Consider the following 274-nt stretch of genomic DNA (forward strand, 5'->3'; position numbering starts at 1 on the left):
GGCGGGCCTCCCGGCGCTGAGCTCGGCCGAGGCCCTGCCCCAGGCCAGCTTGTCCCCGCGGGCGGGGTGGCCGCGACCCACCCAGCGGTAGTGTCAGTCTCCGCGCCCCCGAGGTTCCCGCCCATCGGAGCCTCCGCAGCGGGTGGAGGGAGGTGGAGGAAACCCAGTCGCCACAAGTCCCTGGGTTTCAAAGTAGAACAGGCTGGCCCGGCCCGCGGTGCCAGACGCCGTCTGCTCTGTTGCTTCGGGCCGGGGGGCACCCCGGGCTCTGAGG

Source organism: Neophocaena asiaeorientalis, unplaced genomic scaffold, assembly GCF_003031525.2.
Source record: "Neophocaena asiaeorientalis asiaeorientalis breed wild unplaced genomic scaffold, Neophocaena_asiaeorientalis_V1.1 scaffold294, whole genome shotgun sequence".
In the NCBI taxonomy this organism is placed as follows: Eukaryota; Metazoa; Chordata; class Mammalia; order Artiodactyla; family Phocoenidae; genus Neophocaena; species Neophocaena asiaeorientalis.